This window comes from Lycium ferocissimum, chromosome 5 (genome assembly GCF_029784015.1).
Source record: "Lycium ferocissimum isolate CSIRO_LF1 chromosome 5, AGI_CSIRO_Lferr_CH_V1, whole genome shotgun sequence".
In the NCBI taxonomy this organism is placed as follows: domain Eukaryota; kingdom Viridiplantae; phylum Streptophyta; class Magnoliopsida; order Solanales; family Solanaceae; genus Lycium; species Lycium ferocissimum.
In genome coordinates, this window is record NC_081346.1 from 22,027,087 (window position 1) to 22,039,202 (window position 12,116).

Sequence of the window (12,116 nt, forward strand, 5' to 3'; positions counted from 1 at the left end):
AGAAAATATCTTATAAGTATTCTTAAAGTTATTTAAAGTAAAACTTGTAGAAAATAATAGTTGCATAAAGAGTTTAGTTATAAAATAAACTAAAAGAAATAGGACATGTGATGTTTATGTATTTGGAGAAAAGTGAGTTATGCCGACTCACAAATTAAAAGAGTTATTGTAAGATTAATGTTAAAGAAATTTTAAAAGTTTCATATAAAGACTAGTAGTTTAATATATATATTGTGCTAAAGTTGTTTTAAAACAAATATGTATTTCAAGTGTTGGAAAGGAACTAAAGTGAAAAGTTATCCGTTGAAACTAATCTGCCTTTTATTTCTTAGAATAAGCTAACATTAGTGTAAGATTCGTGACGTTTTAAACTTCTAAGGTAGTAAACATAAATTATGATTCTCTTAGCTAAAAGATGTAGTCATGCTATTTTGAAAATCAATTACTTAAATAAATGTTGTAGATACCATAAATAGTTTTAAAAATAGAAGTGAATGTAATTTGTGAAATTAACTACCCATTATTAAACTAAAACCCTTAATGTCACTAAGGTTTATTTAATCTAGTAAGGCAAAAATAAAATGTTAGTCATACAAGGCAAATAAAATACACAACCATAAAAATAAGGAAGAGAGGAAAAGGTTAAATGGATCTGGCCCATTTATTAAGGCCCAATTGCTGCGGACCGTTCACGTTATTGGGCTTACCCAAGAAATTCCCTTATATGGCGCTACGTCGTTTCGTCTATTGGGACTTTGGCCCGCATTTTGTTTTCTATTTGTGTTTTTTTGCGACGTAGGCCGACTCGAGAAGAAGATGTTTTGGGCTTTGGCCCAACGCCAAATGCGGAAGGAGATGACGAGTCGCTTGGACTCGTATGCGATAGTCATGCATAAAATGAAAGAAAAGATTAGTATATAGTCAACGAATAAGATTAGACATGTAAAATATAAGTTCAAAACAAATCGTAGGTTATATATATCATATGTATGTTCAAGTATATCTCATGTATACATGTTTATAAGGATGTATTGGCTAAAGTATACCCGTCGTATACATACATATACATAATCAATACAAGTATACCTAGCATGTCAAGCTGAATAGCAACAGAAATATCACATGTTTTATGAGGGCTGCTTGAATCAATTAACACACAGATTATCAATTAACCCAGCAGACAAATTAACCATTTTATCATCAATTCTAGTGACTTATTGTACTCAAACAGAACCAAACACAATAGTCCTAATAAGTTACTGCCCAGTAAAGGTAAGAGAAATGTATATTCTATTGTCTCATTTAAATAAGTATCCAAACCAGTGCATTGTGTGTCGCATTAATCAACATAGAAATCCAAAGATACATTCAGAATGATCACTCATCATGGCATGAATCAACTGAATTATCATGTAATAGTTTTTTTTTTTAAGAATGGCAACCAAGTATAGTAATCTACATCAACTACATATGACCAGGCAATGGAACACATGATGGCAGACATTTCATTCACACAGGTCCAAGGTAGGTTAAAGTATATATATTCTGGAGTACAAACCAGATAATGCAGGAGAAAGAAAAAGAAAACACATAAGGATATGTCAGAAGCAGTGTCCAAGGAACAGCTATTGCTTCAATAGTAAAAATGTAAGAAAAAGAACACACGATTTTAAATCAAGTTCAGTATCATAGAGCATTTCTTATTTCAAAGAATTAGAAGAGTTCTAAGGAGAAAAGTTCAGTACCCAGATTCAACAACAGATGGAGAGGAAAAGAATGCAATGTTCCCTTTAGAAGAAAGGGGACCTTCAAAATGAAACTCTGTCTCTACATGTTCATCTTTCAAACTCCCATCAACTCACAGGATTTTCATGCATTCATACAAATCCAAAGAATACACTTCAAGAGACAGAAGATAGAGAAGAGAACAGGAAAGGACACACATGTTTCAACAATTGTAGTGCTTTGGAATAGTCCATACTTCAACATCAAACATATATGTAAAGGAAAGTTAAATGTTCCAAGTAAACTCTTAGGAACTTAGTCCAAATTATGAGGAAATGGTTCTGGTTCCCTTTATTATCTTTTACAATCAGGACATTTGACAACCCCAGAACACAAAAAATTGACTGTTAGTCTTTTCCACTTTGTTCAGCAAAAATCATTCAAATGAACTACATACATGCACACATGCAAGGATTTCAAAGGAAAGAAAAACAAAGAAAAAGAAAAAAAAAGCGAGCAGGTTTATTGAGTTTGGATCCATTATACATGAAGTAAAACTGGCTGCCATGAGACTAAATGCAAGTAAATGTCCTAAATTGCACATGACAGATGACTAAATTATAGATTAAGTAGAGAGACATATCGAACAAATATATAAAGGGCCTTTTAACAGATTGTTCTGCCAGAAATCAATAAAGTAGCACTAGGCATCATATTAAGCCAACCAAACAGCACCTAATACATAATTATCAATCTAATCTAACAACTTGATATGACAAAATGTTACGCTTACAAATAATTGGCCGGACCACATCTGATTAATATTGAACATACATAAACTACTAAAAAGAAACCTTGATTCATGACTCACGAATACCAGCAGAATCACACCAATCACTAAGCTAATACTTAATGGTCAGCTACGCATGAGTTAACAGATGGGTAAACACAAAACCATGATCACACATGTATACAGATATCAAATTGCAGGAATTGAATCAACATGAGTTTGATGGAAGAATACACTGACTTCAAACACCAAAATCACCTTAGACGACAAACAGCCAATGACTAAACTCATCTAAACAGGTCCAAATAAATGTAACTATGTCAAAACACCATTATCATAATCATCCCCACGTAATCTCGTACGAACATCTAAAACCAACAACAACTGAAATTGAAACTAAACTACAGTTAAGACATAAACAAATGGATGTTGTTAATTACCAAACTGAGACTAAACCAAATTAAGTCACGGATATACAACATTATTAATTACTGAATCGAACCTGGACTCATTAAACATGAACATGCATAATGACACTAAACTGCTAAATGGAATTAAATCGACTGAAACAACAATACACACGGATATACCAGGAATTCCAGATTTTGAAAGAAAAGAATACACTGACCTTTTGTGGGTGCAGTGAACTGAGTGTTGATGTCTCGGATTTACACTCAAACTCGAAGAAATCCGAACCCGATTAAAGTAGTTAAAGTTTTAAACAGAAACAGAAATTAAAATAGAGTAATGGTTGGTTGTTTTTGGTGATCAAAACTTGTATTTTGTAGGTAGATCCTCCGAATCTTCAAAAAAAAGTCCCCTTTATCTCATCCGAATTCGGATCATTTATAGGGCTGTGATTAGGGTTTACGAAAAGAGGAAAAGGAGCGTATGAGAGATAGGAGCGGCGTGGGGAACAAGGTTAGTGGAGAGGAACGTGGGGCGTGGGGGACAGCGGTGAGTGGAGGGAGCGTGAGGAGAGAGAGGGTAGAAAGAGAAGGAGAAGAGTAGAGAGAGAAGCGGCTGAAGGAGGCGGGTGAGGAGAAAGGAGAAAGAGAGGTAGGGTTTAGGGAATGAGGGAGAAATAAGGTGGTTGGGCCGGACCGGCCCGGTAAAAAATGGGATTGGGCTGGTCTGATTTAAAGAAATGTGGGCTGGTCCAATTAATTAAAGTGTGGGCTGATAGAGTTGAAAAATATTGTGTTTGTATTTTGGGCCATTAATTTGGCTGAAAATTGTGGATTCTTCCTCCGCTATTTAATTATTCTTGGGCTTCTAATTTGATAAATAATACAATATAGGTTATGTGAAGACAATTAAGAAAAAATAAGGATTTAACAAAGTGTTGTCTTGTAATTAATTTGACGGGTCCGAACCCGAAAATGAAACGATGACTAACCGTTTAAAATTTGTGATAAAGTAATGCTCCTAATGTTGAAAATGACAGTAGCGATATTAATAGTAGTAGCAATAACAATAGTGAAAAATAAAGTATTTAGCTCGTCAAGAATTTAGAAACCCGAGTAAATTAAATAAAGGAGGGACAAAATTGGGTGTCAACAAAAGGGATTCGAGTGTTGTAGACCAATAGTTGTAGTGGATGGTGCACACCTTAAATCAACGTATAATGGTACATTTGTGTCGGCATAAGTACTTTGGATGGAGCAGTATGTGTAATTCTATTCTACGAATGTTTTTTTTATAAATACAACATTATGCTTATTGATTTGCAAATAAAGCCGCTAAAACATACTGGATGTATTGCGGTGTAAATTTGTGAATATTATATGATGAAACACACTCGTAAATATGAGATAAATATATTGTAAATATATACGTTGTTTTATAAATGATGGTGCTAAAAATACAAAGGTGAGATCAAATTCGGTTGAAATACGTGTTGAATATATTATAAATATAAACCGATTTTTGTAGGTAATATCCTACCACTAGCGTATGGTGTGATAGATTCCGAGAATAATAAGTCGTGGACGTGGTTCTTTGAACCTGCTCAAGCAAGCTTATGGTGTTAGGCAAAATATGTGTGTCGTGTCCGATAGACATGAAAGCATAATACACGCAGCTTCTAAGGTGTATCCTACCGTTCCTCATTTGGCTTGTGTATGGCATTTGTGGAAAAATGTGACAAAGCAATACACAACAAACGGTGAGGTGTTGAGTCCTATATTTTATTCACTAGCGAAAGCATACAAATGTGATGAGTTCGATAAATTGATGGAGAAGATTGGGAATGTTGATATTCGGGTAAAACGATACCTAGAAGATGTTTGGAAGAGATAAATGGTCTAGGCTTTATTCACCGTTAATAGAGGATGGACAATGACTTCGAATATAGCCGAATGTATTAATGGAAAACTCGGTTGCCGCAAGAGAGTTACGTATTTTTGATTTCCTTGAAGAAGTGAGGAAGATGTTTGGTAGATGGAATTGCACAAATAGAAAAAATGGTACCTATACATTCACAACACCGATGAGGCGTATCAAGAGACGTTGTCGATCAACGAGTACAAATCAATACGAATGAGGGTATCTTTGTTTGCAACACAAAAATTTAATCTAAATTTTTACTATATGTAATGTATATTTATATATATTCCTAATATGGTAAAAGCGCTCGGTAATGCTTGTTTATTTGTTAAATGGTTCTCAAAGTTGAAGCGTCAATCGAATATGTTTACACAAATAATGATGGACCGAGGCGTTTCATAATAGATTTGAAGAAGAAAACTTGCAGTGCAGGATGTTCCAACTAGACGAGATACCGTGTTCTCATGTAATGGGCGTATCAAGAATAAAAATTTGATCGTTGATGTATATTGTTCGGATTTATTCAAGCCGAAAAGCTTGTGAACACATATGATGTGCCAGCTGATCCTCTTCCCGATGAGACCGAGTGGAATGTTCCTAAAAGTATATTAGATGAAGTTGTTATGCCACCGATCTATAAGAGACCCCTCGGGAGGCCAAAAAAAGAAGAGGGACAAGCCATTACGGAGTTGATGATTGGTAAACGCAGAAATTCGTGCGGTAAATGTGGACGTCTTGGTCATAATAGGCGTTCGTGTGATAATCCGCCGCTCAATAAGAAGAATAAATAAGTCCATTTTGATTTTATTTGTTAAGACAATTCTACTTTAAATTTCAGCTTAATAAAAAATGAATTCATCTTGAATTCATATTGTTCTAGTATGATTGTATTTCACATCGTCGAACATCCGATGTTTTTCAATGTAATGCTATATTGGTGGTTAAATGGTATTTGGAAAGTCTACTCTATGTTAACCGATTAGACCTTTTGTTTTGGATTTATGATTTAATAGTTGTATTTCGTATATATTTTGGCTATATTTTAGTTGCATTTTGTATGATCTGGTAGATAATACTTATTCTGGTTTACTGTTAACTATGTTTGATATATATTTTACATATATTTGAAGTGTATTTAGATGAAATTTTAAATTTTGTAACAAACTGTAATTTTAAAAATGATCTTGTGGAATATATCTGAGTTATATTTTCTGTATATATCGCCTGTATTTAAATGGTTATATATACTACTTTGTTAAATGAATACATTTCACAGATAATGAAAAATGGAATTTATGCATTGAAAAGATAACATACTTGAAAGAAACAACAATATAAATATAGTTAAAAACCATAAGGTGGTGTTCAATATTAATCATCCTAAAAAAGATTACTGCACATGAAACAATATGTCCAAAATGAAAAAACAAGAACAAAAGTCGCAACCAACTATGCTATTGTTCAACATGAAAATCAAAAACACAAATGAATTGGTGGCCTAATCAAGATCCTCTTTATCAACCGCATCGTAATCAACCGCCGGTCTAATTGGTCTTGAGGCGCTCGTTATCACTTGACGCATTGTTGTTTGACTTATCCCATGCATAGTCGCATAAAAGGGCGCCGTATCTCATACGGAGTAACTTTGCATCGACTTCGGTTGGGATGACTGCACTTGAGCTCAAGTATTCAGCGAAGGCGGCCACATACACACCACAATCCCTGGAATAAAAATGATCAAAAAATTTACTTATCAAAACCCACGAAAAAAAAGATGTATTTATTGTGTTTTTTATTGGAAGAGATTCTTACATGCTAGATGGAGCTTGTTGGGAGATTGTCTACATTCACAATGTCAAAGTTGTCGGTTTGTTCTCTATTTCGTAAGAAGGATGTGTGGCAAAATCTATATCCGCCTTCTTCTCATAGAAATCACTATTTGTAGACCGTGTGTCACTAGAGTAGCCAACATTTTCACTCCGACTCTAACGACAACATCATGCCCCGTGACTCGGTATGAGTTGTATACGTAGATGGACTCCGTTTGTAAAAAGAAAATATAAGAAAAAAACAAACATATAAAATTTGTAGAAAAATGAATGATCTTTTCATTGGATGAGAGCAGACACAATTGAATGATATCACAACCAAAATCCAGATTTTCTTCTTTTATGTTGACAGAATTAGTACGTTGTCAACGTATACCATGGTACATTAGCCAACACAGCTGTGCCGTTAATGTACTCACACGCTTCATCTTCCTGCTATCGGCGACACATGTGGATGAATCAAAGGGTTTTCCCAAGATTTGTAAATTTCAAAGAACTAAAGTGTGAAAAATACAAATTGGCGTTGGTGAATCTATAGTTGCCGTTATTGTGATACTTCCCCTTCTTGCGTAGGTAGTAGAAAATAACATCAATATGCCGTAAAAACATCAATTCAGTTGACTATAATCAACACTATGTTCAAAACAAATATTGTTGTATATATAGTAAATATAGTGCAATATACTCTTATATATAGTAAAAATACAATTTCGTATACCCGACAAGATCATCTTGTGAACTAGTAAATTAATGTCTGTATATTAAATATAGTGCAAGTGTAATGATGACAATATTCTAAAAATACAAGTTGTGACAATAAGTACCTCAACCTACTCCCTCAACCTAAAACAATAAAAACATGGTTCAAATGAATTTAAAGGCATCAAGAAAACGTATACACATATACACATATATAATCGCTTTAAAAGTTAAAAGTTTCGAAGTTAAATATAGAGAAAATATATGGTAAATATAAATGAATATATTTTTTACAATATATGTCAAATATTGTAAAAAATATACTCTAGATACATCACATTGTAATTCTATTATAAAACATAAAAAAAAAATTAGATAACAAGCGTAAAGATATCAAAACTTCATCGGTCAAAGTTGCCCATCCATAGATAACAAGTAGAACCGAAGCTTTTTGTCGGCTACGGCCGTAACGCCTAAATGAAACCGAAGTTCGGCATCCGCAAGATCGAGTCCTTCCTTGTTCTTTCGTAATGATTTTCATTTGGCTTCCCGTATATCAACAATGGAAAGAACATACGTTAAGTTTATTGATAATTGAATTCGCAAAATAAAAAAACAAGTTGTGACAATAAGTACCTTTTGTCATGCGATTTCAATAGATCCTTCTCAAGCAACTTTTGATATTCTTGAAGAAACGAAGTATCTAACGGGGCATTTATAGGGTGGTCAACAAATGGGTATTTTTTCTGATAAATGCAAGGACTGATATTTTTAGTAAGAACCCGCCGAGCTAAAATTGGGACAATAAGGGGACAGTTATATTTGCTTGGTTTCCTTTCTCGGGCAAAAGACTGATGGACAATGATCTGTTTTTCGAGTTTGAAAAGCGTGCGCCTCACCACTTGAGCTTTGGCCCGCATTTGGTTGTACGGGAACTTGTTGTCCAGCCATCACTTGAACCGTGGCCAACTATCGGTTGTACTCCAACTTGCTGTTCGCCATTAGTTGAACTTTGTCCTGTTGTTGGTTGTACTCCAAGTTGGATTGGTATCTGAGAATCAGGAATCATCCACTGAGACATGGTTACCGGGTTATTGTCCACATTCTGAGGAGTCCTTAAACTTGACAAATCGGTTTGATCATCGCGTGGTACTGGAGGAGGACCGAGAGGAATAACACATGCTAAAGGGCCGCTTGATTAGCAAGTCCGCTACCATTTCCTCCGATGCGGTAAATTCAAAGATTAGCATTCTCCATATCGCCGATTTGCCGAGATTCCCGAAATAAAAAACAAGAAAAAAAAACGACCGGTGTTTGTCAATTATTACTTATCAAAACGACATTTCGGTACTTAAAAGCCACATTTCAAGATTTTACATCAAAATTTAAATGGATTGGTGTTATGGGCACTCCATCCGTTTGTGCATCACTTTTAACTCCGTTTTCTTTATCCACATCAACAACAAACCGATCATTAATTGGCAACCCAACTCCCTCAACCTAAAACAATAAAAACATGGTTCAAAGGAATTTAAAGGCATCAAGAAACGTATACACAGATACACATATATAGTACTGCTTTAAAAGTTAAAAGTTTCAGTTAAATATAGAGAAAATATATGGTAAATATGTCTGAAATATAGTAAACAGAAACCAGAATAAGTAACATTGAACATAATAATCAAAATACAATTAAAATACAGCCACAACATATATGAAAAACTAATATTAAAATATCAATCCAAAACAAATATAGCACTGCTAGTATATATAAACACAATCATAACAAAAATAGCACAAATAGATACATAAAAAAGGACACTACTAACAAATCACCATGTGAAAACTATATATGTAAATACACTATAGGTAATACAAAACACAGCTAAAAATTCAATATTTTCACTTTGAATAATATACAGCAAATATAGAAAAGTGAAAGAAAAAAAATGAGTACCACCGATGACTCCTCTCGCGCGGAAGTGGCACCACCACCTTGATTCTCTTTGGTTGAAAGCTTTACCGTACCGCCACTTTGATTGCCTTGATAAATCCCACCATCACTATGTAAGTCGCCTTTTAACATTGTGTCGCCGACCTTTAAAATTTTCCAAAAGAAAATATAAAGTCTTCCAATAAATATATCAAAATAACTTAAAAAGTAAATAATTTCCATTTTTAGTGTTGATTTTTACCTTATCTGGTGTTTGATTGCCCTTTATTGCATCTAACAACTTTTTGAAGTTGTTATCCATGTAGTCAAACACCTACAATTTTGAAAGATAAAAAATAGAATTAGAATCGTGAATTACTTGACACAAGCAATATGAAGTAAAAAAAACATATTGAAAACAAAACGCCTACTTCTTTCTTGAAAATCCGAATCTCTTCCCTTATCGCTTAAACTCATCCGTTCGGGTGCCGTAGGCGCATCTTGTTTCCTTGTCCCTTTTATCCCGCATTCCTTCCGTGATGGTTGTTTCCTAGAAGGAGGAACGTAAACCGGAAATCGCGTCCGTTTTCTTGCCTCGCGGGGAATCGAATTGACACCCTTTTGTTGCTTTGTTTGCCACCGGGATGTGCGGTGGTGGTACTAAAATCATCGTCTACCAAATCAAGCATCATGTACACCATCAACTCCATGTTTGACGTCCGGTATGTCATGTGCAACAGAGGCAATTTAAGAGTTTCCAACTCATGGGGTGTTGGCACAACTTCCTCAAATCTACAGATCGTGAACAACAAAATATAGAAACTATATTACCGTATATATCTACATTGGTAACATACTAAAAATATGAGAAAATATAGTCAAAATATATTGATCACAAATGACTTATTTCATAAATATAGACAAAATATAATCAAAATATAGCATGTAAAACAAACATATTAAAACAAGTTAAATGGTAAAATTCACAAAACTCGTTAAAAGACCTGCTTTTACCGAATTTTTATCGTCTCGAACATGCCATCCATCAATTTCTTGAATTCGGTTTTCCTTCCGTAGTCCGCGCTTCAAGATTCTAGGAATTAAATTCCCCGTCTTAACCGCTAGAATGGTGGACGGGACTTTTGAGCAACATTCATACAACCATACTTGCATAGCAAGCGGCAAACCATGAATCCTATAATATTTCTTAAAACCAAAGATATTTTCGCCCGATGCTTACAACCAACTCTCTAAACGAATCTTTACCCCAAGGATACTCATTATATCTCCCGTCCTCTACAACATCAAAATGGATCCTTGGTATGTTTGTTGAGTTCGGCTCACCACAATGTACCCACGTATTTATGAAATACAATATTGCCATCTTGATCGCGTCATCCCCTTTATCATCCCGCATGATCTTGTTGAAACACTCAATAAGCTCGTGTCTTTTAACCGGCACTGATTCTCCCGATTTCTACCAAAATACTCCACCATAAGCCTATTCGGTTTTGAGTTATCATAAACAAAATCATTTTCATCGATACACAATCTAGCCCGTTGATCGGTGCAAATTCTCTAAGGCCAAACGCAGTAACTTTACCATTTATTTCAAATGTAAAGCACCTATATGTACCGCCCTAAGTTCTTTGACCATAAAGCACCGAAAAATCCGTGCTTGTACATCCAATTGCGCATTCCGAGATATTTACCAAAACAAGAATTCCTAAACATATCCATCCGTGGATCCGTTAGTTTGCCTCTAATATCTTGCATTACATTAACATTCGTGTATCTACACATAGATGGTGCCACAAACAGGTGCTTGGTAACCAAAAATTTAGATACCCGAAACAACATGCCAAAAAACACATATGATTAACATATATCGACCGAATGTACTTAAAAATATACACAAAATAACTCACAACAAAATAATAACCGAATGTACTTAAAAATCTTAAAAATCAACGTAATAATCGTCAACAAAATATACACAAAAATAATCGAATGTACTTAAAAATCTTAAAAATCACAGTTATGGTGAAGAAAAATACGCACGAAATAACTGAAGAAACAAGTGTAAAAAAAACAAAGAAAATATACTTAAAATGCACATAAAATATAGATCTGTTTAATTCATAGATCTGTAATAACTGAACAAAAAAAAAAAAAAAACTAAATATACTGAAAATACAACAAAAATATACCTCTTCATCATCATCCTCATCCACATTACGTTTGGCTTTAGCAATTTTCTTGCCCTTAACATTAACAACATTGTCACCAAATTTCTCTTCTTTTGTTTCTCCATTTGAGAAACATTTTTCAATTTTTCTTGTTGTTTACTCTTCGAATCAACATATTCCTTAGAACGCCTAGGATCGTTAATTCTTTTTGAACGATTCTCGATAAGAGCTCGCAATGGTTTCATGTTGAGAAATTCCCAAAGAAAAATTAGGAATCGCACATTCGGGTTCTATACCCGTATTTCTCATCGGAGTAGCGACTTTCTTAGTCATTCCAATTGAATCTAAGAAAAAACAACCAAGAACAAACACTGATAGTTACTTACTTAGACTTGCATTCCCGATTCAAACGGAAAAAAAAACACCCAAAATATAGGTTAAATACACGGTAAAAAATAAAAATCTGTATAGAATCTTACTTTATTTTGGGAATTAGATTTGAAACGTGAGAGAAATCAATGAGTAGTTAATTAGAGATAAAAAAGGAAGTTGAATAATTGAAAAACTGATTTGAAATTGGATGAAAGTAATGGATATGGTGAATAATGGCGTCTATTTAGGAT

At 34.2% G+C, this 12,116-nt stretch overlaps 1 long non-coding RNA gene across 1 annotated transcript; it reads right to left on the minus strand.

Moving 5' to 3' along the window:
• Positions 1-9,345: 9,345 nt before the first annotated feature.
• Positions 9,346-9,868, minus strand: LOC132058303 (uncharacterized). Its single transcript, XR_009415238.1, has 3 exons — positions 9,736-9,868; positions 9,567-9,638; positions 9,346-9,469 (listed from the first exon to the last, which is right to left on the minus strand). It is a non-coding gene; the product is annotated as an uncharacterized LOC132058303 (long non-coding RNA).
• Between the last annotated feature and the right edge of the window lie 2,248 nt (positions 9,869-12,116).